This window comes from Tamandua tetradactyla, chromosome 24, assembly GCF_023851605.1.
Source record: "Tamandua tetradactyla isolate mTamTet1 chromosome 24, mTamTet1.pri, whole genome shotgun sequence".
Lineage (NCBI taxonomy): Eukaryota > Metazoa > Chordata > Mammalia > Pilosa > Myrmecophagidae > Tamandua > Tamandua tetradactyla.
This window is the reverse complement of record NC_135350.1, coordinates 7,882,677-7,908,627: the sequence shown is the minus strand read 5'-3', so window position 1 is coordinate 7,908,627 and position 25,951 is coordinate 7,882,677. Positions and strand designations below refer to the sequence as shown.

At 39.4% G+C, this 25,951-nt stretch overlaps 1 protein-coding gene and 1 non-coding gene across 2 annotated transcripts in view; one reads left to right on the top strand and one right to left on the bottom strand.

The window, feature by feature from the left end:
- The window catches only part of ARSJ (arylsulfatase family member J), a 97,116-nt gene that overhangs the window by 32,940 nt on the left and 38,225 nt on the right, over positions 1-25,951 (bottom strand). The window lies entirely within an intron of this gene.
- LOC143668640 (U6 spliceosomal RNA) lies at positions 2,273-2,379 on the top strand. Its single transcript, XR_013168505.1, has one exon. It is a non-coding gene; the product is annotated as a U6 spliceosomal RNA (small nuclear RNA).

Sequence of the window (25,951 nt, the reverse complement as noted above, 5' to 3'; positions counted from 1 at the left end):
GATAAGGGAGAAGTTCATCTGCCACACGGATAATAATTTTGTGGAGCACAGAGTCTGTGTTTCCATTAGGTGCAGCACGTTGACTAGATAAAGCTGACACTTTAAAAGATTACTAAATTAATAAAGGCGTAAGTGAAGGAAGGAGGATAGGTAAGAAGGAAGGAATGCTGTGTGCGTGTATGTCTGTGGATCAGAAAGACATTCAAAAGGAAAAGTATGTTCCCCTCACCTCAAGGAGGACACGGGCAGGCAATGGTGGGTAGCAGTGGACAAGATGCATTCTAAATAGGAATTTGATGTGGCCAATAAAGAATTTGAATAACATTTGAAAACCACATCTCTAACTTCTATTGGGTAGCTACTTCACACCAGCCCTGAACATACCTGAGTTCGTAATTTCTGTTGTAGATAATAGCTACTTGACAAAGAAATAAATTGGATGAATACATGCATAAGTGAATGTTAACTGTGAAACAGTATTCTCTATCGAATCAGCCTCTTTATTTTCTGCTTAGTATCATCTGAAATGATCTCACTTACTGGGCTTTTATTTTCCCCCCGTTCAATGCTCACTAGGACGTAAGTTCCACACAGAGAGGTACTTTCTCTGACTTCTTCATTACTGCACTGTTGGCGCCCAGCACAGTGCCTGGCTCAGAGAATGACAGATATAGTACAGTGTGGGTGTGTCTGAATGTGAGGTCCTGGCAGAGTAGAGAAGGGAATGAAGTAGCTATCACGAATGAAGATGGGCACCTTGAAAAATGAACTCATCGCCCCCAATTGAGGAATATCACTGCTTATGGAATATTAGGCAGGACACTGTATGGGGCTTATGCACTAGAATCAGACAAGCAATGGAAAAACTTCTATTCTGTATCTTTAGCTCTGGGTCATAAAATGAAGACAATAATATGGTCCTCCCAACCACAACTCAAAAACACAGAAAAATATTTTTTCCTTAAACATTTTGAATTGATTAGAGAATGATGTCTTGTAAAAAAGAAAAAAAATTAATAGTTAGAAAAAAAGGAACTAATTCTTAAAATACAACTTTTTTTTTAGCTCTTTACACTATACTGAAATAAAACCACAAAAATCAGCTATTAAAAAAAGCAGCATGAACTCTTTTTGAATCAGAATCAGACTCACTGTAGGCTTTCCTTAATCTAAAAATAATTGGAAGGGCATTGTCATTAATCATGGAGGTAAGTATATTTTATTATAGCCTGAATACCAAACCATTTTAATTTTGACGGTTCATAAAAACAGAATAATAATGAAGCATAATGTAAAAAAGCACACACCTCTGAAAATATAATGGGCATTTGGTTATTTCAAATTCAATATTGATGCATTTTTAATATCTCCTATTCATATGTTCACATTTCCCACTTTTAGTTATAGTGCATTGAAATTTGTGAAAGAAGAATATTACTGCATCTATGAATACATAAGCTTGAAAAATTCAACACACAAAAACTGAACCAAAATAAACCCCATACAAATGGGTACGCCATCATCGTTCATTAATAAATAACTATGCTCAGTCCATAAATAATAGACATTGATTATCAACATTTTCTACCTGCATATTTTCAGCAGAACAGGGGATATATAGTTCTTCTAATATCTGCTCTATGCAAGGGCTAAAGATTCTGAAAATTCACAGAAGTCGTTCTTTATGTTATGTGTTTTCCAAGCCCCAGCAATTGTTCAAACCACACTAATCGCCTTCAGTGAAACGCAGGACACTAAAATCTTATTGAAAATTAGGTTCAATGGAATGAGAGTCGCAGGAAAACCCTGAATGCCTAGTGGATATGTACAATAACCAAAGGGTCCAGATAAAGGAAAAGGAGTTACTGTAGATGGATTTCAACAACTTTACAACTTTGCCTTGAATTGGCTGTAAGGGGGAGTTACATTAAAAATTAAAATTAAAAATAGATTGCATATTTAAGATGAGAGAAAATATTCTTCTTACATTAAATGCAAATTTTTTGTCAGTCTGATACACAACCTTCGTGAATTTGGTATGTATTTAAGGCAGATTATCTTGGGACAAGGTTCTTAGAGGCCTTTTCCACAACTGATTTCCTTGTTATCTATAAGTTTCTACAATGTCCTCCTTGAAGTCAATCTCCAGATTACAGGGAAAAAAGATAAACTGAGTAGCCTTTGAGGGTTTCCCAACAGTGAAAAATATATATATTTCCATCTCAGTTCTGCATCTGAACTTCTGTGCTCACAGTTTCAAGATAATATACTCGTGCTCGCTTCGGCAGCACATATACTAAAATTGGAACGATACAGAGAAGATTAGCATGGCCCGTGCGCAAGGATGACACGCAAATTCGTGAAGAGTTCCATATTTTTAAATCTGACTAAATGCCCAGACGCCAGCAGAAGATAACGGATCACGCTCAGAAAATTGAACATATGGCCCAGTCAAACGAAGAAACCAATAGTTCAAATGAGATACAGGAGCTGAAACAACTAATGCTGAATATACGAACAGAAATGGAAAACCTCTTCAAAAACAAAATCGATAAATTGAGGGAGGACATGAAGAAGACATGGGCTGAACATAAAGAAGAAATAGAAAAACTGAAAAAACAAATCACAGAACTTATGGAAGTGAAAGATAAAGTAGAAAAGATGGAAAAAACAATGGATACCTACAATGACAGATTTAAAGAAACAGAAGATAGAATTAGTGATTTGGAGGATGAAACATCTGAATTCCAAAAAGAAACAGAAACTATCCGGAAAAGAATGGAAAAATTTGAACAAGGTATCAGGGAACTCAAGGACAATGTGAACCGTACAAATATACGTGTAGTGGGTATCCCAGAAGGAGAAGAGAAGGGAAAAGGAGGAGAAAAACTAATGGAAGAAATTATCACTGAAAATTTCCCAACTCTTATGAAAGATCTAAAATTACAGAACCAAGAAGTGCAGCGCACCCCAAAGAGATTAGACACAAATAGGCGTTCCCCAAGACACTTACTAGTTAGAATGTCAGAGGTCAAGAGAAAGAGAGGATCTTGAAAACAGCAAGAGAAAAACAATCCGTCACATACAAGGGAAACCCAATAAGACTATGTGTAGATTTCTCAGCAGAAACCATGGAAGCTAGAAGACAGTGGGATGATATATTTAAGTTACTAAAAGAGAAAAACTGCCAGCCAAGACTCCTATATCCAGCAAAATTGTCCTTCAAAAATGAGGGAGAAATTAAAACATTCTCAGACAAAAAGTCACTAAGAGAATTTGTGACCAAGAGACCAGCTCTGCAAGAAATACTAAAGGAAGCACTAGAGTCAGATACAAAAAGACAGAAGAGAGAGACATGGAGAAAAGTGTAGAAAGAAGGAAAGTCAGATATGATATATATAATACAAAAGGCAAAATGTTAGAGGAAAATATTATCCAAACAGTAATAACTCTAAATGTCAATGGACTGAATTCCCCAATTAAAAGACATAGACTGGCAGAATGGATTAAAAAACAGGATCCTTCTATATGCTGTCTACAGGAAACACATCTTAGACCCAAAGATAAATATAGGTTGAAAGTGAAAGGTTGGGAAAAGATATTTCATGCAAATAACAACCAGAAAAGAGCAGGAGTGGCTATACTAATATCCAACAAATTAGACTTCAAATGTAAAACAGTTAAAAGAGACAAAGAAGGACACTATATACTATTAAAAGGAACAATTAAGCAAGAAGACATAACAATCATAAATATTTATGCACCGAACCAGAATGCCCCAAAATACGTGAGGAATACACTGCAAACACTGAAAAGGGAAATAGACACATATACCATAATAGTTGGAGACTTCAATTCACCACTCTCATCAATGGACAGAACATCTACACAGAGGATCAATAAAGAAATAGAGAACCTGAATATTACTATAAATGAACTTGACTTAACAGACATTTATAGGACATTACATCCCACAACAGCAGGATACACCTTTTTTTCAAGTGCTCATGGATCATTCTCAAAGATAGACCATATGCTGGGTCACAAAGCAAGTCTTAACAAATTTAAAAATATTGAAATCATACAAAACACTTTCTCGGATCATAAAGGAATGAAGTTGGAAATCAATAATAGGCGGAGTGCCAGAAAATTCATAAATACATGGAGGCTCAACAACACACTCTTAAACAACAAGTGGGTCAAAGAAGAAATTGCAAGAGAAATTAGTAAATACCTAGAGGCAAATGAAAATGAAGACACAACATATCAAAACTTATGGGATGCAGCAAAGGCAGTGCTAAGAGGGAAATTTATTGCCCTAAATGCCTTTATCAGAAAAGAAGAAAAGGCAAAAATGCAGGAATTAACTGTCCACTTGGAAGAACTGGAGAAAGAACAGCAAACTAATCCCAAAGCAAGCAAAAGGAAAGAAATAACAAAGATTAGAGCAGAAATAAATGAAATTGAAAACATGAAAACAATAGAGAAAATCAATAAGACCAGAAGTTGGTTCTATGAGAAAATCAACAAGATTGATGGGCCCTTAGCAAGATTGACAAAAAGAAGAAGAGAGAGGATGCAAATAAATAAGATTAGAAATGAAAGAGGAGACATAACTACTGACCTCACAGAAATAAAGGAGGTAATAACAGGATACTATGAACAACTTTACGCTAATAAATACAACAATTTAGAAGAAATGGACAGGTTCCTGGAAAGACATGAACAATCAACTTTGACTCAAGAAGAAATAGACGACCTCAACAAACCAATCACAAGTAAAGAGATTGAATTAGTTATTCAAAAGCTCCCTAAAAAGAAAAGTCCAGGACCAGACGGCTTCACATGTGAATTCTATCAAACATTCCAGAAAGAATTAGTACCTACTCTCCTCAAACTCTTCAACATAATCGAAGTGGAGGGAAAACTACCTAATTCATTCTATGAAGCCAACATCACCCTCATACCAAAACCAGGCAAAGATATTACAAAAAAAGAAAACTACAGACCAATCTCTCTAATGAATAAAGATGCAAAAATCCTCAATAAAATTCTAGCAAATCGTATCCAACAACACATTAAAAGAATTATACATCATGACCAAGTAGGATTCATTCCAGGTATGCAAGGATGGTTCAACATAAGAAAATCAATTAATGTAATACACCATATCAACAAATCAAAGCAGAAAAATCACATGATCATCTCAATTGATGCAGAGAAGGCATTTGACAAGATTCAACATCCTTTCCTGCTGAAAACACTTCAAAAGATAGGAATACAAGGGAACTTCCTTAAAATGATAGAGGGAATATATGAAAAACCCACAGCTAATATCATCCTCAATGGGGAAAAATTGAAAACTTTCCCCCTAAGATCAGGAACAAGACAAGGATGTCCACTATCACCACTATTATTCAACATTGTGTTGGAAGTTCTAGCCAGAGCAATTAGGCAAGAAAAAGAAATACAAGGCATCAAAATTGGAAAGGAAGAAGTAAAATTATCACTGTTTGCAGACGATATGATACTATATGTAGAAAACCCAGAAAAATCCACAACAGAATTACTAGAGCTAATAAATGAGTACAGCAAAGTAGCAGGCTACAAGATCAACATTCAAAAATGTGTAGCTTTTCTATACACTAGTGTCATGGTTAGGGACAGGTGTCAACTTGGCCAAGTTGTGGTACCTGTTCATCTGATTGGGCAAGCGTTGGCCTGTCTGTTGCAATGAGGACATTTCATAGGATTAGGTCATGATCACGTTAGCTACATCCACAGTTGATTCCATTTGTAATCAGCCAAAGGGGAGTGTCTTCTGCAATTAGTGATGCTGAATGCAATCATGGGAAGCCTTTTAAGGAGGACTCAGAGGAGACAGGTTGCATTCCTGCTTTGGCTGGCGAGCCTCTCCTGTGGAGTTCATCCAGGCCATCCATTGGAGTCATCGGCTTCGCAGCCTGCCCTGTGGATTTTGGACTCTGCGTTCCTACGGTCACGTGAGACACTTTTATAAATTTTATATTTGCAAGTGTTCCCTGTTGATTCTGTTTCTCTAGAGAACCCTAACTAATACATCTTGGTACAAGGAGTGGTTCTTAAGGAACAGAATCTTAAAAATGGGTTTTTATGAATGGTTTTCTACTCTGACTGGGCTCAGAGACACTAAGGACTCTGATTCCCATAATCAGAATGACACTCCCAATCCATGGACTGAGTTGGCAAAGGAGATAGTCAAAATATCATCATTCGATTCTCCTAATGCTTCGCTTGTACGAAGCCAGACTCTGGGGGATAATGTTTTTGACACCTTTACAGAGTTTTGCAGAAATAAGAGTTATAGAGATGTTGGTTGGTTGTTGTTAGATACACTGTCTGCATTAAAGGGTGAAAGGGATGGGCTTAAGGCTTCAAACAAGAAGCTTAAGTGCCGTCTGAAAGATGTAGAGGTTTCTATGAGTATCCTGAAGGAAAATTTTATTTCCTGTAGCCGTAGACTTGAGATCTCTGAAAATCAGACTCAGAATCTTATTGTTAGAGTAGCAACTTTACAACGTAAACAGAAATCTCAGTCTTGCATGGTGTCTGCCGTTAAAGTGAGGGCATTGATTGGAAAGGAGTGGGACCCTGAAAAATAGGATGGTGACATATGGATTGATAATGATGTTGGGGGTGAGGTTGAAACCCTAGACCATGCTGAGCCTTCTTTAGATAACCCTTTAATAGTCTGCCCTGAGGACATAGCCGCCCCACCTTCAGCCTGCCTTGAGGAATTGGCCACCCAACCTCCTCCTGAAGGGATTAGCCCTAGAGTTATTAATCCTGTTTCACCAGAGGAAACTGCAAATGAAAGCCCTGAAGCAAATGGCTTGGAAGATATTTCTAATTCTTTTCATGACCCACCCCCACCACCCCTCATTTCTTCTAGACCTATAACTAGACTAAAGTCCCAACAGGCCCCTATAGGTGAGGTACAAAGTATCACACATGAGGAGGTACGTTATACTCCAAAAGAACTGTGTGAGTTTTCCAATTTATATAGACAGAAATCAGGGGAATATGTGTGGCAATGGATTTTAAGAGTGTGGGATAATGGTGGGAGGAATATAAGGCTGGATCAGGCTGAATTTATTGATATGGGCCCACTAAGCAGAGATTCTGCATTCAATGTTATAGCTAGAGCAGTCAGAAAAGGTGTTAACAGCTTGTTTGGGTGGTTGGTTGAAACATGGATCAAAAGGTGGCCAACATTACCTGAGGTTGAAATGCCAGAACTGCCCTGGTATAATGTAGATGAGGGGATCCAGAGGCTTAGAGAGATTGGGATGTTAGAGTGGATTTATCATGCAAAGCCTGCTCTTACACCCCAGGAATGTCCAGAAGATGCACCTTTTACCAGAACAGTGAGAAATAAGTTTGTGAGACTAGCACCATCATCCCTCAAGAGCTCTGTGGTTGCACTTCTCTGTAGGTCAGATATTACTGTAGGAACTGCTGTCACTGAGCTGGAATCCTTAAACACAATGGGGATGACAGGATCCCGAGTTGGCAGAAGCCAGGTGGCAGCACTTAATCACCAAAGACAGGGTAGACACGGGTATTATAATAGACAACAAACTCAAAGGAGGCATCAAAATTATATGACATGCAGAGATTTGTGGCATTGGCTAGTAAATCATGGGGTGCCTAGAAATACAACAGAAGGGCAGTCTACTAAATTCTTGTTGGAGCTGTATAAACAAAAGAGTTCTAGGTCAAGGGAACAGAAGTCTAACCTGAATTACAAAAACACAGAGTCACGGCCCCTTAATCAATTTCCAGACTTGAAACAGTTTACAGACCCTGAGCCCCTTGAATGAAGGGGAGGCCAGGTCCCTATGGGGAAGAAACCTGTTACACTGCCACAAATTTATACTGTTGACCTTCCTCTAAGTCTTCCTCAAGGAGACCGACGGCCTTTTACCAGGGTAACTGTGCATTGGGGAAAAGGAAATGATCAGATATTTCGGGGATTATTAGACACTGGTTCAGAAGTGACATTAATTCCAGGGGACCCAAAACGTCACTCTGGACCACCAGTCAGAGTGGGGGCTTATGGAGGCCAGGTGATCAATGGAGTTTTAGCTCAGGTCCGTCTCACAGTGGGTCCAGTGGGCCCCCGGACCCATCCTGTAGTTATTTCCCCAGTTCCGGAATGTATAATTGGCATAGACATACTGAGCAACTGGCAGAATCCCCACGTTGGTTCTCTAACTAGTGCAGTGAGGGCTATTATGGTGGGAAAGGCCAAGTGGAAGCCACTAGAACTGCCCCTACCAAGCAAAATAGTAAATCAAAAGCAATACCGTATTCCTGGAGGGATTGCAGAGATTACTGCCACTCTTAAGGACTTGAAAGATGCAGGGGTGGTGATTCCCACCACATCCCCATTCAACTCTCCTATTTGGCCTGTGCAGAAAACAGATGGGTCTTGGAGAATGACAGTGGATTATCGTAAACTCAACCAGGTGGTAACTCCAATTGCAGCTGCTGTTCCAGATGTAGTATCATTGCTTGAGCAAATCAATACATCCCCTGGTACCTGGTATGCAGCTATTGATCTGGCAAATGCTTTTTTCTCAATAGCTATTAGTAAGGACCACCAGAAACAGTTTGCTTTCAGCTGGCAAGGTCAGCAATATACTTTCACGGTCCTACCTCAGGGGTATATCAACTCTCCAGCCCTATGTCATAATCTTGTTCGCAGAGACCTTGATCGTTTCTGCCTCCCACAAGACATCACACTGGTCCATTATATTGATGATATCATGTTGATTGGACCTAGTGAACAAGAAGTAGCAACTACTCTAGATTTACTGGTAAGGCATTTGCGTGTCAGAGGATGGGAGATAAATCCAACAAAAATACAGGGGCCTTCCACCTCAGTAAAATTTCTAGGTGTCCAGTGGTGTGGGGCTTGTCGAGATATCCCTTCTAAGGTGAAGGATAAATTGCTGCATCTGGCCCCTCCCACAACCAAAAAAGAGGCACAACGCCTAGTTGGTCTTTTTGGATTTTGGCGACAACATATTCCACATTTGGGTGTGCTACTCCGGCCCATTTATCGAGTGACCAGAAAAGCTGCTAATTTTGAGTGGGGACCTGAACAAGAGGAGGCTCTGTGACAGGTCCAGGCTGCTGTGCAAGCTGCTCTGCCACTTGGGCCATATGATCCAGCAGATCCAATGGTGCTGGAAGTGTCAGTGGCAAATAGAGATGCTGTCTGGAGCCTTTGGCAGGCCCCAGTAGGAGAATCACAACGCAGACCCTTAGGATTTTGGAGCAAAGCCTTACCATCTGCTGCAGATAACTACTCTCCTTTTGAGAAACAGCTTTTGGCCTGCTACTGGGCCTTAGTAGAGACTGAACGCTTAACCATGGGCCACCAAGTTACCATGAGACCTGAGTTGCCTATCATGAGTTGGGTGTTGTCTGACCCACCAAGCCATAAAGTTGGGCGTGCACAGCAGCACTCTATTGTAAAGTGGAAATGGTATATACAAGATAGAGCCAGAGCAGGTCCTGAAGGCACAAGTAAGTTACATGAAGAAGTGGCACAGATGCCCATGGTTTCCACTCCTGCTGCCACATTACCTTCTCTTTCCCAGACCAGAGCTATGGCCTCTTGGGGAGTTCCTTACAGTGAATTGACTGAGGAAGAGAAAACTCGGGCCTGGTTTACAGATGGTTCAGCACGATATGCAGGTACCACCCGAAAGTGGACAGCTGCAGCATTACAACCCCTTTCTGGGGTGTCTTTAAAGGACAGTGGTGAGGGGAAATCCTCCCAGTGGGCAGAACTTCGAGCAGTGCACCTGGTTGTTCATTTTGCTTGGAAGGAAAACTGGCCAGAGGTGCGTTTGTATACTGACTCATGGGCTGTTGCTAATGGTTTGGCTGGATGGTCAGGGACTTGGAAAGACCATAATTGGAAAATTGGTGACAAAGAGGTCTGGGGAAGAAGTATGTGGATAGACCTTTCTGAGTGGGCTAAAAACATGAAGATATTTGTGTCCCATGTGAATGCACACCAGAGGATGACTTCAGCAGAGGAAGATTTTAATAATCAAGTGGATAAGATGACCCGTTCTATGGATACCAGTCAGCCTGTTTCCCCAGCAACTCCTGTTATTGCCCAATGGGCTCATGAACAAAGTGGTCATGGTGGTAGGGATGGAGGTTATGCATGGGCTCAGCAGCATGGACTTCCACTCACCAAGGCTGACCTGGCTACAGCCACTGCTGAGTGCCCAATCTGCCAGCAGCAGAGACCCACACTCAGCCCCCGATATGGCACCATTCCCCGAGGTGACCAGCCAGCTACATGGTGGCAGGTTGATTACATTGGACCACTCCCTTCATGGAAGGGGCAGCGATTTGTTCTAACTGGAATAGACACATACTCTGGATATGGGTTTGCTTTCCCTGCACGCAATGCTTCTGCCAAAACTACTATCCGTGGGCTTACAGAATGCCTTATCCATCGCCATGGTATTCCACATAGCATTGCTTCGGATCAAGGAACACACTTCACAGCAAATGAAGTGCGGGAATGGGCACATGCTCATGGAATTCTCTGGTCTTACCATGTTCCCCATCATCCAGAAGCAGCTGGATTGATAGAACGGTGGAATGGCCTTTTGAAAACTCAATTACGGTGCCAACTAGGTGGCAAAAACTTGAAAGGCTGGGGTAATGTTCTCCAGGAAGCTGTGTATGCTGTGAATCAGCGTCCACTGTATGGTGCTGTTTCTCCCATAGCCAGGATCCATGGGTCCAGGAACCAAGGGGTGGAAATGGGTGTGGTGCCACTCACTATTACTCCTAGTGATCCACTAGGAAAATTTTTGCTTCCTGTCCCTGCTACCCTGAGTTCTGCTGGTCTACAGGTTTTAGTTCCAAAACGGGGTGTGCTTTCTCCAGGAGAAACAACAGTGATACCACTGAACTGGAAGTTAAGATTGCCACCTGGCCACTTTGGGCTACTTATGCCTCTGGATCAACACACCAAGAAGGGAATTACATTATTGTCTGGGGTAATTGACCCTGACTATCAGAAGGAAGTAGGACTGCAACTACATAATGGAGGTAAAGAAGAGTTTTCTTGGAATATAGGAGATCCCCTGGGGCGTCTATTAGTACTACCATGCCCTGTAATTAAAATCAATGGAAAACTGCAACAACACAATCCAGGCAGGACCACTAATGGCTCTGAGACTTCAGGAATGAAAGTTTGGGTCACCCCACCAGGCAAAGAACCACGGCCAGCTGAAGTGCTTGCTGAGGGGAAAGGGAACATGGAATGGGTAGTGGAAGAAGGTAGTGATAAATATGAACTTCGACCACGTGATCAGTTACAGAAACGAGGACTGTAATGCTGTTTTGTTTGTGTTATACTATTTAAGTTGTAAGATATCAAGTTTAAGAATGAATGTTGCCCAAGGATTTGCACCCTATTCTGGAGAGATTTAATGTGTTTCCAGTTATATGCAGGACAGTTGAGTATTGTCAGGTAAAAGGAAAAAATGTGTGCTTGTTTTCATTTGGAAATTAAGTATGGTCTAAGGTGATATATATATATAGGTGCCAAGTTGACAAGGGGTGGACTGTCATGGTTAGGGACAGGTGTCAACTTGGCCAAGTTGTGGTATCTGTTCATCTGATTGGGCAAGCGTTGGCCTGTCTGTTGCAATGAGGACATTTCATAGGATTAGGTCATGATCACGTTAGCTACATCCACAGTTGATTCCATTTGTAATCAGCCAAAGGGGAGTGTCTTCTGCAATTAGTGATGCTGAATGCAATCATGGGAAGCCTTTTAAGGAGGACTCAGAGGAGACAGGTTGCATTCCTGCTTTGGCTGGCGAGCCTCTCCTGTGGAGTTCATCCAGGCCATCCATTGGAGTCATCGGCTTCGCAGCCTGCCCTGTGGATTTTGGACTCTGCGTTCCTATGGTCACGTGAGACACTTTTATAAATTTTATATTTGCAAGTGTTCCCTGTTGATTCTGTTTCTCTAGAGAACCCTAACTAATACAACCAGTAATGAACAAGCTGAGGGGGAAATCAAGAAACGAATCCCATTTACAATCGCAACTAAAAGAATAAAATACCTAGGAATAAATTTAATCAAAGAGACAAAAAACCTATATAAAGAAAACTACAAAGCACTGTTAAAAGAAATCACAGAAGAACTAAATAGATGCAAGGGCATACCGTGTTCATGGATTGGAAGACTAAATATAGTTAAGATGTCAATCCTACCTAAATTGATTTACAGATTCAATGCAATACCAATCAAAACCCCAACAACTTATTTTTCAGAAATAGAAAAACCAATAAGCAAATTTATCTGGAAGGGCAGGGTGCCCCGAATTGCTAAAAACATCTTGAGGAAAAGAAACGAAGCTGGAGGTCTCGCGCTGCCTGACTTTAAGGCATATTATGAAGCCACAGTGGTCAAAACAGCATGGTATTGGCATAAAGATAGATATATCCACCAATGGAATCGAATAGAGTGCTCAGATATAGACCCTCTCATCTATGGACATTTGATCTTTGATAAGGCAGTCAAGCCAACTCACCTGGGACAGAACAGTATCTTCAATAAATGGTGCCTAGAGAACTGGATATCCATATGCAAAAGAATGAAAGAAGACCCATCTCTCACACCCTATACAAAAGCTAACTCAAAATGGATCAAAGATCTAAACATTAGGTCTAAGACCATAAAACAGTTAGAGGAACATGTTGGGAGATATCTTATGGATCTTACAACTGGAGGTGGTTTTATGGACCTTAAACCTAAAGCAAGAACACTGAAGAAGGAAATAAATAAATGGGAGCTCCTCAAAATTAAACACTTTTGTGCATCAAAGAACTTCATCAAGAAAGTAGAAAGACAGCCTACACAATGGGAGACAATATTTGGAAACGACATATCAGATAAAGGTCTAGTATCCAGAATTTATAAAGAGATTGTTCAACTCAACAACAAAAAGACAGCCAACCCAATTAAAAAATGGGAAAAAGACTTGAACAGACACCTACCAGAAGAGGAAATACGGATGGCCAAGAGGCACATGAAGAGATGCTCAATGTCCCTGGCCATTAGAGAAATGCAAATCAAAACCACAATGAGATATCATCTCACACCCACCAGAATGGCCATTATCAACAAAACAGAAAATGACAAGTGCTGGAGAGGATGCGGAGAAAGAGGCACACTTATCCACTGTTGGTGGGAATGTCAAAGGGTGCAACCACTGTGAAAGGCAGTTTGGCGGTTCCTCAAAAAGCTGAATATAGAATTGCCATACGACCCAGCAATACCATTGCTAGGTATCTACTCAAAGGACTTAAGGGCAAAGACACAAACGGACATTTGCACACCAATGTTTATAGCAGCGTTATTTACAATTGCAAAGAGATGGAAACAGCCAAAATCTCCATCAACAGAAGAGTGGCTAAACAAACTGTGGTATATACATATGATGGAATATTATGCAGCTTTAAGACAAGATAAACTTATGAACCATGTAATAACATGGATGGACCTAGAGAATATTATGCTGAGTGAATCCAGCCAAAAACTAAAGGACAAATACTGTATGGTCCCACTGATGTGAACGGACATTCGAGAATAAACTTGAAATATGTCATTGGTAACAGAGTTCAGCAGGAGTTAGAAACAGGGTAAGACAATGGGTAATTGAAGCTGAAGGGATACAGACTGTGCAATAGGACTAGATACAAAAACTCAAAAATGGACAGCACAATAATACCTAATTGTAAAGTAATCATGTTAAAATACTGAATGAAGCTGCATCTGAGCTATAGGGTTTTTTTTGTTTTTGTTTGTTTGTTGGTTTGTTTGTTGTTGTTGTTTTTTACTATTATTACTACTTTTATTTCTTTTCTTTATATTAACATTTTATATCTTTTTCTGTTGTGTTGCTAGTTCCTCTAAACCAATGCAAATGTACTAAGAAACAATGATCATGCATCTATGTGATGATGTTAAGAATTACTGAGTGCAGATGTAAAATGGTATGATTTCTAAATGTTGTGTTAATTTCTTTTTTTTTTCTTTCCGTTAATAAAAAAAGATAATATACTCATGAATATATCTAAAAAGAATAAATGAATAAATAAATATGACTGCACAGCTACATGACAGCGCACCCCATTTTCCGAATATAAATGCACTTGTTAGAGTTCTAAGGCTATTGCAAGTTGGTAAACACACCTTTCTTATTTATACAAGTAAGCAAGCCAATGCATAGTTCTTTGACATCTCAGATAATTAAATGGAGTTAGTGACCTGAAAAGACAGGACACTAGATAGTGCAAAAAAGTGACATAAAGAAATGAAGACTTCTGCTATGGGTAACCACAAGGGTAATCACGCATGTCAGTAGCATTTTATAGTTTTCTTTGGTATGTAATTCCACATTTAGCATTGCTTGTAGGGTAGGTCTAATGCATACAAACTCCCTCAGCGTCTATCTGGGAATGTCTTAATTCCTCTCTCATTTTTGAAAACCAGTTTCTCCAGATACAATGTTTGTGTTTGCCAATTGCTTTCTTTCAGCACTTTAAATATTTCCTCCCACTGCCTTCTTGCCTCCATGTTTTTTTGTTTTTTTTATTAATTAAAAAAAATTAACTAACACAACATTTAGAAATCATTCCATTCTACATATGCAATCAGTAATTCTTAATATCATCACATAGGTGTATGGTAATCATTTCTTAGTACATATGCATCGATTTAGAGAAAGAAATAGCAAGACAACAGAAAAAAATAAAATGATAATATAGAGAGAAAATAAAAATAAAAATAAAAAGTACAAAAATATATACGAAAAAAAACTATAGCTCAGATGCAGCTTCATTCAGTGTTTTAACATAATTACATTACAATTAGGTATTATTGCGCTGACCATTTTTTTTTTTTTTTTTTTTTTTTTTAGAAATCATACCATTCTACATATGCAATCAGTAACTCTTAACATCATCACATAGATGCATGATCATCGTTTCTAAGTGCATTTGCATTGGTTTAGAAGAACTAGCAATATAACTGAAAAAGATATAGAATGTTAATATAGAGAAAAAAAAATAAAACTAATAATAGTAAGAACAAAACAAAACAAAACAAAACTAAACAAAAACCTATAGCTCGGATGCAGCTTCATTCAGTGTTTTAACATGATTACTTTACAATTAGGTATTATTGTACTGTCCATTTTTGAGTTTTTGTATCTAGTCCTATTGCACAGTCTGTATCCCATCAGCTCCAATTACCCATTCTCTTACTCTGTTTCTAACTCCTGTTGAACTCTGTTACCAATGACATATTCCAAGTTTATTCTCGAGTGTCGATTCACATCATTGGGACCATACAGTATTTGTCTTTTAGTTTTTGGCTAGACTCACTCAGCATAATGTTCTCTAGGTCCATCCATGTTATTACATGCTTCATAAGTTTATCCTGCCTTAAAGCTGCATAATATTCCATCGTATGTATATACCACAGTTTGTTTAGCCACTCTTCTGTTGATGGACATTTTGGCTGTTTCCATCTCTTTGCAATTGTAAATAACGCTGCTATAAACATTGGTGTGCAAATGTCCGTTTGTGTCTTTGCCCTTAAGCCCTTTGAGTAGATACACAGCAATGGTATTGCTGGGTCGTATGGCAATTCTATATTCAGCTTTTTGAGGAACCGCCAAACTGCCTTCCACAGTGGTTGCACCATTTGGCATTCCCACCAACAGTGGATAAGTGTGCCTCTTTCACCGCATCCTCTCCAGCACTTGTCATTTTCTGTTTTGTTGATAATGGCCATTCTGGTGGGTGTGAGATGATATCTCATTGTGGTTTTGATTTGCATTTCTCTAATGGCCAGGGACATTGAGCATCTCTTCATGTGCCTTTTGGCCATTTGTATTTCCTCCTCTGAGAGGTGTCTATTCAAGCCTTTTTCCCATTTTGTAATTGGGTTGGCTGTCTTTTTGTTGTTGTGTTGAACAATCGCATTATAAATTCTGGATACTAGAACTTTATCTGATATATCGTTTCCAAAATTTGATTCCCATTGTGTAGGCTGTCTTTCTACTTTCTTGATGAAGTTCTTTGATGCACAAAAGTGTTTAATTTTGAGGAGCTCCCATTTATTTATTTCCTTCTTCAGTGCTCTTGCTTTAGGTGTAAGGTCCATAAAACTGCCTCCAATTGTAAGATTCATAAGATATCTCCCTACATTTTCCTCTAACTGTTTTATGGTCTTAGACCTAATGTTTAGACCTTTGATCCATTTTGAGTTAACTTTTGTGTAGGGTGTGAGATATGGGTCTTCTTTCATTCTTTTGCATATGGATATCCAGTTCTCTAGGCACCATTTATTGAAGATACTGTTCTGTCCCAGGTGAGTTGGCTTGACTGCCTTATCAAAGATCAAACGTCCATAGATGAGAGGGTCTATATCTGAGCACTCTATTCGATTCCATTGGTCCATATATCTATCTTTATGCCAATACCATGCTGTTTTGACCACTATGGCTTCATAAAATGCCTTAAAGTCAGGCAGTGCAAGACCTCCAGCTTCGTTTTTTTTCCTCAAGATGTTTTTAGCAATTCGGGGCAACCTGCCCTTCCAGATAAATTTGCTTATTGGTTTTTCTATTTCTGAAAAATAAGTTGTTGGGATTTTGATTGGTATTGCATTGAATCAGTAAATCAATTTAGGTAGGATTGACATCTTAACTATATTTAGTCTTCCAATCCATGAACACGGTATGCCCTTCCATCTATTTAGGTCTTCTGTGATTTCTTTTAGCAGTTTTTTGTAGTTTTCTTTATATAGGTTTTTTGTCTCTTTAGTTAAATTTATTCCTAGGTATTTTATTCTTTTAGTTGCAATTGTAAATGGGATTCGTTTCTTGATTTCTCCCTCTGCTTGCTCATTGCTAGTGTATAGAAATGCTACAGATTTTTGAATGTTGATCTTGTAACCTGCTACTTTGCTGTACTCATTTATTAGATCTAGTAGTTTTGTTGTGGATTTTTCCGGGTTTTCGACGTATAGTATCATATCGTCTGCAAACAGTGATAGTTTTACTTCTTCCTTTCCAATTTTGATGCCTTGTATTTCTTTATCTTGTCTAATTGCTCTGGCTAGAACCTCCAACACAATGTTGAATAATAGTGGTGATAGTGGACATCCTTGTCTTGTTCCTGATCTTAGGGGGAAAGTTTTCAATTTTTCCCCATTGAGGATGATATTAGCTGTGGGTTTTTCATATATTCCCTCTATCATTTTAAGGAAGCTCCCTTGTATTCCTATCTTTTGAAGTGTTTTCAACAGGAAAGGATGTTGAATCTTGTCAAATGCCTTCTCTGCATCAATTGAGATGATCATGTGATTTTTCTGCTTTGATTTGTTGATATGGTGTATTACATTAATTGATTTTCTTATGTTGAACCATCCTTGCATACCTGGGATGAATCCTACTTGGTCATGATGTATAATTCTTTTAATGTGTTGTTGGATACGATTTGCTAGAATTTTATTGAGGATTTTTGCATCTATATTCATTAGAGAGATCGGCCTGTAGTTTTCTTTTCTTGTAATATCTTTGCCTGGTTTTGGTATGAGGGTAATGTTGGCTTCATAGAATGAATTAAGTAGTTTTCCCTCCGCTTCGATTTTTTTGAAGAGTTTGAGGAGAGTTAGTACTAATTCTTTCTGGAATGTTTGATAGAATTCACATGTGAAGCTGTCAGGTCCTGGACTTTTCTTTTTAGGAAGCTTTTGAATGACTGATTCAATTTCTTTACTTGTGATTGGTTTGTTGAGGTCATCTATGTCTTCTTGAGTCAAAGTTGGTTGTTCATGTCTTTCCAGGAACCCGTCCATTTCCTCTAAATTGTTGTATTTATTAGCGTAAAGTTGTTCATAGTATCTTGTTATTACCTCCTTTATTTCTGTGAGGTCAGTAGTTATGTCTCCTCTTCCATTTCTGATCTTATTTATTTGCATCCTCTCTCTTCTTCTGTTTGTCAATCTTGCTAAGGGCCCATCAATCTTATTGATTTTCTCATAGAACCAACTTCTGGCCTTATTGATTTTCTCTATTGTTTTCATGTTTTCAATTTCATTTATTTGTGCTCTAATCTTTGTTATTTCTTTCCTTTTGCTTACTTTGGGATTAGCTTGCTGTTCTTTCTCCAGTTCTTCCAAATGGATAGTTAATTCCTGAATTTTTGCCTTTTCTTCTTTTCTGATATAGGCATTTAGGGCAATAAATTTCCCTCTTAGCACTGCCTTTGCTGCATCCCATAAGTTTTGATATGTTGTGTTTTCATTTTCATTCGCCTCGAGGTATTTGCTAATTTCTCTAGCAATTTCTTCTTTGACCCACTCGTTGTTTAGGAGTGTGCTGTTGAGCCTCCACGTATTTGTGAATTTTCTGGCACTCCGCCTACTATTGATTTCCAACTTCATTCCTTTATGATCCGAGAAAGTGTTTTGTATGATTTCAATATTTTTAAATTTGTTAAGACTTGCTTTGTGACGCAGCATATGGTCTATCTTTGAGAATGATCCATGAGCACTTGAGAAAAAGGTGTATCTTGCTGCTGTGGGATGTAATGTCCTATAAATGTCTGTTAAGTCTAGCTCATTTATAGTAATATTCAGATTCTCTATTTCTTTATTGATCCTCTGTCTAGATGTTCTGTCCATTAATGAGAGTGGTGAATTAAGTCTCCAACTATTATGGTATATGAGTCTATTTCCCTTTTCAGTGTTTGCAGTGTATTCCTCATGTATTTTGGGGCATTCTGGTTTGGTGCATAAATATTTATGATTGTTATGTCCTCTTGTTTAATTGTTCCTTTTATTAGTATATAGTGTCCTTCTTTGTCACTTTTAACTGTTTTACATTTGAAGTCTAATTTGTTGGATATTAGTATAGCCACTCCTGCTCTTTTCTGGTTGTTATTTGCATGAAATATCTTTTCCCAACCTTTCACTTTCAACCTATGTTTATCTTTGGGTCTAAGATGTGTTTCCTGTAGACAGCATATAGAAGGATCCTGTTTTTTAATCCATTCTGCCAATCTATGTCTTTTGATTGGGGAATTCAGTCCATTGACATTTAGTGTTATTACTGTTTGGATAATATTTTCCTCTAACATTTTGCCTTTTGTATTATATATATCATATCTGATTTTCCTTCTTTCTACACTCTTCTCCATACCTCTCTCTTCTGTCTTTTTGTATCTGACTCTAGTGCTTCCTTTAGTATTTCTTGCAGAGCTGGTCTCTTGGTCACAAATTCTCTCAGTGACTTTTTGTCTATAAATGTTTTAATTTCTCCCTCATTTTTGAAGGATAATTTTGCGGGATATAGGAGTCTTGGTTGGCAGTTTTTCTCTTTTAGTAATTTAAATATATCATCCCACTGTCTTCTAGCCTTCATGGTTTCTGCTGAGAAATCTACACATAGTCTTATTGGGTTTCCCTTGTATGTAATGGATTGTTTTTCTCTTGCTGCTTTCAAGATCCTCTCTTTCTCTTTGACCTCTGACATTCTAACTAGTAAGTGTCTTGGAGAACGCCTATTTGGGTCTAATCTCTTTGGGGTGCGCTGCACTTCTTGGATCTGTAATTTTAGGTCTTTCATAAGAGTTGGGAAATTTTCAGTGATAATTTCTTCCATTAGTTTTTCTCCTCCTTTTCCCTTCTCTTCTCCTTCTGGGACACCCACAACATGTATATTTGTGCGCTTCATATTGTCCTTGAGTTCCCTGATACCCTGTTCAAATTTTTCCATTCTTTTCTCGATAGTTTCTGTTTGTTTTTGGAATTCAGATGTTCCATCCTTCAAATCACTAATTCTTTCTTCTGTCTCTTTAAATCTATCATTGTAGGTATCCATTATTTTTTCCATCTTTGCTACTTTATCCTTCACTTCCATAAGTTCTGTGATTTGTTTTTTCAGTTTTTCTATTTCTTCTTTATGTTCAGCCCATGTCCTCTTCATGTCCTCCCTCAATTTATCAATTTCATTTTTGAAGAGGTTTTCCATTTCTGTTCGTATATTCAGCATTAGTTGTCTCAGCTCTTGTATCTCATTTGAGCTATTGGTTTGTTCCTTTGACTGGGCCATATTCTCAATCTTTTGAGCGTGGACAGTTATCTTCTGCTGCTGGCGTCAGGGCATTTATTCAGATTTCTCTGGGTATCGGACCCAGCAAGGTTGTAAGATTTTTCTGTGAAATCTCTGGGATCTGTTTTTTTTATCTTGCCCAGTAGGTGGCGCACCTGGCACACGTTTGTCTCAAGTGTTTGGAATGGTTCCCCCCCAGTCACCGATCTCCGTGGCCTGGGGATTTCCGATCCAATTCTCTCCGTTGGCTCAGGGGCCGCGCATGGTGGGGGCGTCAGCTGCCGCGGCTTGAGGGGACCCTGTGGCTGGTCGCCGGCCGCAGTGGGCCTGGGGAATTCGCCACCGGACCAGGAAGTCGCCCGCGGGGGAGGGGCATCGGTCACCAGCTGCCACGGCCTGGGGAATTCCCCACCGGACCAAGAAGCCTCCCGCGGGGAGGGGGGCCACCACGGCTTGGATAGCCCTCTGATCCGAGACTCGTAGCCGCAGACTCAAAGCCGAGACTCGAAGCCGCCCGCAAAAGAGGGGCGCCGGCTGCCTCGGCTTGGGAAACTTGCCTCTCTGAGACTCTCAGCCGGCCCGGGAAGGAGGGAGGGAGTAGCTCCGACCGCCGCAGCTGCCGCTGCTCGGGAAATCGCGCGCTGCTCGGGGATCTCACCGCAGCCGAGTCTCGCAGTCAGACTAGCCAGTCCAGACTGGGTTACGCTGTGTGTCCATTCCCTGCCGTAGCCCCGGGAGCTGTTCTGCACTGTTTCTGTTCACCTATTAGTTGATTTCGAGTCGGAGGAACTAAGACGCATGTACCTTACTAAGCCGCCATCTTGGAACCTCCCGCCTCCATGGTTTTTGATGAGCAATTGGCACTTAATCTCACTGGGGTTCCCTTGTACATAGTATGTTGCTTTTCTCTTCAGCTTTCAGAACTCTGTCCTAGTACTTGGCATTTGACAGTTTGACTTCTATCTGTCTGTACCTGGTTCTCTTTGAGTTTATCCTGTTTGGAGTTTGCTGGATTTTTTAATGTGTACATTAATGTCTTTCACTAAATTTGGGAAATTCTGTCATTATTTACTTGAATATTCCTTCTGCCTCTTTCTCTCCTGGTTCTTCCATAGATTGTATATTGATAAGTCTGATGGTGTTCCACTGTTCTCTTAGGTTCTGTTTGCTTTTTTTCATTTTTTTTTCCTGCTCCTCAGCTCTAATCATTTGAATTATCGAACTGACTTATCTTCAAGTTCACTAATTTTTTTTTTCTCTTGCCACCTGTAGTCTGCTGTTGAAACTGTCTAAGGAATTTTTTTTCCCCCCGGTTACTGTGATCTTCAAATCCACTATTTCTGTTTGTTTCCTTTTTAAGAGTTCTATCTTTTAACTGAAATTCTCACATTGACGATTCATTGATTTCCTGATACCCTTTAGTTTTTTTCTATGTGATTTCCTTCATCTCTTTGGGCATAATGAGGCCATTTTTAAAAATTTCTTGGTATGTCCAAAGTTTGTTCTTCTTTGTTGATGGTTTCTGAATTTTTATCTTGCTCTTTTGGATGGGCCATCATTTCCCGTTTCTTGCTTTGTAATCTTCTGCTGTACATTGTACATTATGATATTTTAATTGGTAACTCTGGTTTTTATTCTCTGTGCTGTCTCCTCCTTAGATCTGTGCCCAGTTAGTGAAATCACAGAGATTTATTTGAGAGCCAGGAGCTAACAAAACAAACAAACTGCATTTCACAGTCTTTGCAAATTGACTCTCTGTTGGCCAGTGCTCTCATTCAGAGTTTGACCCTACTATCGACAAGCTCAGCCTGAGGTGAAAGTGTGGGGCGCTCAGTAGTTTCTGAGCCTGGGTCATGTCTTGGACTTCCTATCTGCAAACTATTTCTGCCTGCAGGGCAATTTCTTGGATGATGAGTCAGTGAGGAGACTGGTACCAGCATACACTCAGTGTGGAATTTGCATAGGGGTTACTCTGCTCCCTCTGGAACAGGGACAGGAGCCCAAAATGTGAACCCAGGCCAGTCACTCACCACTGGGCAGGGGTTGGGGAAGGGCCAGTAAGGGTACTGCGAGCCTTTCCTACCAGGGTTGTTTTTTTAAAGTGCATTTCCTTAACTTGGCATTGATCCACTTATTACATCCCTTTAGCTGCTTTTGGAAGTTTTGAGGAAGATGGTTCTGCCAGATTTTGCTATTTCTTCAAAGATTCTGGGGTACTTGACCCTTGGAGTATCTTACATCGCCATCTTGGCCAACTGGAATTCCTTAATTGCTCATCCTTTGATGCAGTTAATGGATATATGTGAAGAAAGCATCTGGCCTCAAGAGTAGAAAGTGTATCTAGATATTAAAAATCAGTAATAACTAATAATGCAATGCATCTTTCTTATAAGAATCTTAATGTATTGATCCACAAGGGTAGAACTTGAGTCTGTTTGGTGAACCCTAGCACATCTCCCCAAACTAAGGCACTGTCAGGTTTCTGAAGGTCATTAACTTCATTTTTTGTTAAAGTTCATTGCTCTGTCTGGCAGAGTTGATCAGACACTTTGTAAAACTTGACAGAGGGGAGGCAGCATCTACCAGTGGCTCCAATTCTGACCCTTCCTTCTCTTGCTCTTCTCCTGGGGCTCATATGATCCTGAATTACTGCTTCTTACCTTAGTTCACATCTGTGGACTTGGCTTGTCCTCCTAGTCCTACAGTACCTATCATAGCCTGGTGCGGGGATCTCTGCCCATCTGTGCTCCACTGCGGGTGGGAGGACTGCAGTGACCATCGCTCTGAGAACCACCCTGTGATGTGCCACTGCACCACAGGTAGCAACTTGGATTCCTAAACTGGGGAGGAATTCCTGTGTAAGTATTTCAAACCTATTTTACTGGGATTGACCTATGTTTTCTCTCAACAAAAAATAATTGAACATTACTTTGGACCAGGCACTAGGGTAAACATGGGAGAGCATTCCCCATTCCCCAAGGAGGAGTCAGATGATGAACAATTAAACCAACTAGCAAATAAGAAATTGAAGGTAGTAATAACTGTTAGGAAAAGCAAAACAAAACATGCTAATGGTAGAGACTGATGGAAGCAAATTACATTAACTAGGATGAATAGGGGAGGCTTCTTTGAGGGTATGACATTTGATCTGACAACTGAAGGATGAGATGGAGATAGTCGAGTGAAGATCTGGGAGAAAATCACACAGCAGAGGGAAGAGCAGATATAAATTCTCTGGGCTGGGAATGGAGATAAATAGTCAAGGAACCGAGAGAAAGATGGCAAGGCTGGAGCACGGAAAAATTGGGAAGATGAAGGGCAGGGAGGTAGGTATGGGTCAGAATATTTTGTGCCTTATAGGCCATGCCATGGAATTTGGATTTTATTCTAATTGGAATGCTGAAGTCATTAAAATGTTTTACACAGAGGCGTTAGATGAGTCAATTTAAGTTTTTCAAAATATCTCTGACTGAGCTTTGGAGAACAGGATTTTGGTGGTAAAGGAGGAAGGAATATGAATGTTGCTGCAATAGCGTAGGTAAGTGATGACCGTGGTTTGGAGTGTGGAAGCAGGAGAGTCAGAGAAGCCGTATTTAGGAGATGCTTTGCAAGGCAGATTTGACAGAGTTGGACAGGGGATGACTGTGTCTGTGCATGTGTGCGTGCATGTGTCTGTGTGGGCATGTTTATCTGGAAGTGGGGAAGATGGAGAAACAGGATTCCCAGGATTTGGGCTTAAGCCACATGTGAATGATGGAAAAACTAGGAATGGAGCATACAAAGAAATGAATAGCTCTGTCTTAAAAGTTTGAGATTACTACATTAATCACATAGTTCTTTTGCTCAAGAAAAATGGTCTCATAATTTTATAGTCATCTATAAAAGGAATCCATTGCCAGAAAAAAAAAAAAGGTAAAATCAAGTTATCTAATAAAATTATACAACGTGTTGGGAAGAAATGTTCCAAGACCTGGAAATGGGTAAAAGGTATTACAGGGAATCCTTTTCAGGGGAATACTGGGAATCAGAGTGCTCTAGTAGATCTTTTGGGGATTATCAACTTGTTAAGCGCATGTGTTTTGTTACTGACTGGACTATTTTGCAACTCTGTAGGGGTAGAAGTTAAAGTTGTAGAAAATTTAGAGTAATGCATATGATTCTTATCCAGAGCAATGTACATGAATTTTGTCCAGAAAGATACAGCTGATTTCTGCCCTACAGAAAAGATGACTCCAAACATTATATTTTATTGTCCTATGAATAATAAGTTTTGCACTTATTAGCAAATTCATTTTAGCATTCTTGATTGCTTATGTATCTTCCTCCAAATTCTCATTTGCACTAGTGTTGGTATCTGAACAGTTCTCTTCATAATCAAAGAGTTTAATAAAATCTTTGGCACATTTATTTTATGTTTGGATGAAAGCAATTTTTTTTAGCTTTTGAAAAGTCTGTTAACAAGAGTAACAATAATGCATTAAAATCAAGGGACATTTTTGAAGTCCAAACAGAAACTTTTGTGCTGTGATTAGTCCTTTGGTGGTTTCCCTTAAAACACCTGTTTTTGACAACGAGACAGGGAGCAACAGAAACAAGTAAACCTTTAGTCAGTAGAGATATGGGTAAAATTATTTGTGTGCTTAAGTGCATGTGCAATTGCTTCTAAGACACTTACACTGTGGAGGAATTAGTTTTGGTCATAAGCAACTTTGAGAAAACCAGCTTAATTACTATCATAAATCCCATTGTTTAATTTACATATTAAATCTCTAGTGCAATTTACCTTTATGTATCTGACATTTACATAAACAAGTATAACAACCATACTTGCATGTTGCCTATCTTTTGAATTCTTCTTTTTTTCTAATGAAAAGAAAAATAACTCTCTCACGTAATTTCCACATGGTTTTTATTTCTGCTTTGGACCAACAATTTTGTTGTCAGCAAAAGATCTTCAGGGGCTTATAATATCAATCTGTTCATAGCTACAAGCAATGTGATCTAGGAAACCAATTTCTCACAAAGTACTTTCCATGTACCCTTTAAATCTTTCCCCCCCTAAGAATCGTTCCCCTTTCACTTGGCAAAAAAAAAAAAAAGACATCTTTGCAGTTATTGGGAAGGTTAAGCTTATTTATTTATTTATTTTTGTGCTTGGGCAGGCACAGGAAATTGAACCCGGGACTCTGGTCTGGCAGTCGAGAACTCTTCCTGCTAAGCCACTGTGGCCCACCCTTGCTTGGGAAGGCTAAGTTTAAACAAAGGAAGAGTGGGTTACATTTTACCAGTGGTCCACTGGATGAAAGGAAATAAAACATGCACAGGAGTTTATTTCTTCAGTCGACTCTAGCTGCTTTTTTTCTCCTTTATCTACCTCCTTCAAGCTTTCCTAAAATTGGAAACAATAGGTACCGCACTGGATCTCCATATTAAAATGAAAGGAAATCCTAAATGTAACTGCAAGCTTTCACTGACTTTCAAATCACTATGTGTAAGCATAGCCATGCAGGCACACCCACTGGCGTTTCGCACTTAGAAGTCCCTCCTTTGCACATCGGAAGGCATATTTAGGAACACAAAAAACTGTAACCAAAAGAAAAAAAATTAAGATATTAAAGATACTTTAAAAACATTATGTTTTATAGTGGACCAGCATCCCCAATTTTGTCCATGGTATTCACCGAGCGTTTCATAGTGTCATTTTAAATACAAGTAAATTCCGGCCTAAG